At 40.2% G+C, this 1,496-nt stretch overlaps 1 protein-coding gene across 1 annotated transcript in view; it reads right to left on the bottom strand.

Moving 5' to 3' along the window:
• prkaa2 (protein kinase, AMP-activated, alpha 2 catalytic subunit) overlaps window positions 1-1,496 on the bottom strand; it is a 23,412-nt gene that overhangs the window by 13,069 nt on the left and 8,847 nt on the right. The gene's annotated exons all lie outside the window — the stretch shown is intronic.

Below are 1,496 nucleotides of genomic sequence, written 5' to 3' on the forward strand. Positions count from 1 at the left end.
CGCCTCAAAGCCAACGCTGATTGGACGTTCGTTTGGTGAACGGCTCCAAATTTTCTTCAACGGAGAGTCTCCAGACTGATCTGCGAGTGAAACCTTGAAAGCTCGCGAGATCAGGATGGTCTCACGAGGCTAGTCGTAAGCATCCCAAATTTCCCCACTTTCCTTGATGGACCCTTGGCTTGTCCGCTATAATTCCTTTTTAAACATCTAAAATATTCTTTCTGTAATGATTTGTGGACAATAAGATCTAAAGAGAAGCGTTATCAAACCCTGTAATTCAGTGAAAGGGTGGAGTCAGGGGGAAAAAAAATGCACACCCAGGAGACCAGTGGCTGGAAGGTAGAGGGGATTCGGCTGGCGTTTGACTGGGAAGGGCCATTTTGAATGGCTGCTACCGTAGTTTGAAAAAGTAAATAACTGCTTTTTCTGTTAGAAATGCAGCATATTAAAATCAGTTTGTTTTCCCCTCTTCAGCTCTGACCAGTAATTGGCTAGTCGAATACTCAGGAGTACGTTAAGAAAATGTATTACTCCCCAGAATAAGTATAAATATAAGCAAAAAAATTGATTAGTTTAGGAGTTGGAAAAATTCAGAAATCTAAATGTAAAACTTTGTATTTTAACAAAAGATAAGGAGCAGTTTAATCGTGGTAAAAAATCTAAAAAAAAAAAAGTACAGATGGTTACCTTTTCCATTGAGTAAACCCATATTTACATTACTGTTATGGGTCAGGAAAAGGACATTAGGGTAAACAGTAGCTGTAAGTGGGTAAGAATAGACTTCTACCTACTAAACATCCAGCAGTTCCTGTTTGAAAGACTTGATAAGCTACTTGATAAGGTAAAGACAAACACAGCTCATTACTGCCATCACTACCTTTTAGAAAGTGTTATCAATATTTGATTCTGACACCAGAGTAAATAAGAAACATCTGACTTTCCCCTCTAGTAAAACCAAAGCAGGCTGAGTTCTTCAATGGGCAACTGAACAATTTAAACATCTTAAACTGGAAAACATAATTATGGCGTATCCTCACCCACATTTTAATGCTAATGCTACGTTCAGACCGCACGCAGTAAGAGCAGCTAAAACTAGCGTTGAACCAATGCAATGTTTTGGCCCCGATACCGATAACCGATACCTGGCTGTGCAGTATCGGCCCAAACCGATACCATCTGTTTGAAATTGATGTGTGTGTATATCTGAAGAACTGCAGACTACTTGGATGTAAAAGAATTGCCATCATGGTTTGTCAAAGCTGCTGCCTACCTTTGTGAAGGAGGAAAAATATTAATATAAATAATCCGATACCGATATGGATGCAACACCAGCAAAAACACGCTGGATGCTTCATTTCTGATGCTTGTACAGGTTTAGTTCTGACACACATCTGAAGCATCTTTGCTGCTCTAGCTTTGCGGTGGTAAAGTGGCTCTGATGTGCGTTGGGCGGAGCTACCCTATCCTTTCTCTGCCTGGAACAATGGCAGCTATAT

Source organism: Cyprinodon variegatus, unplaced genomic scaffold (genome assembly GCF_000732505.1).
Source record: "Cyprinodon variegatus isolate N-32 unplaced genomic scaffold, C_variegatus-1.0 Scaffold461, whole genome shotgun sequence".
Taxonomy (NCBI): Eukaryota; Metazoa; Chordata; class Actinopteri; order Cyprinodontiformes; family Cyprinodontidae; genus Cyprinodon; species Cyprinodon variegatus.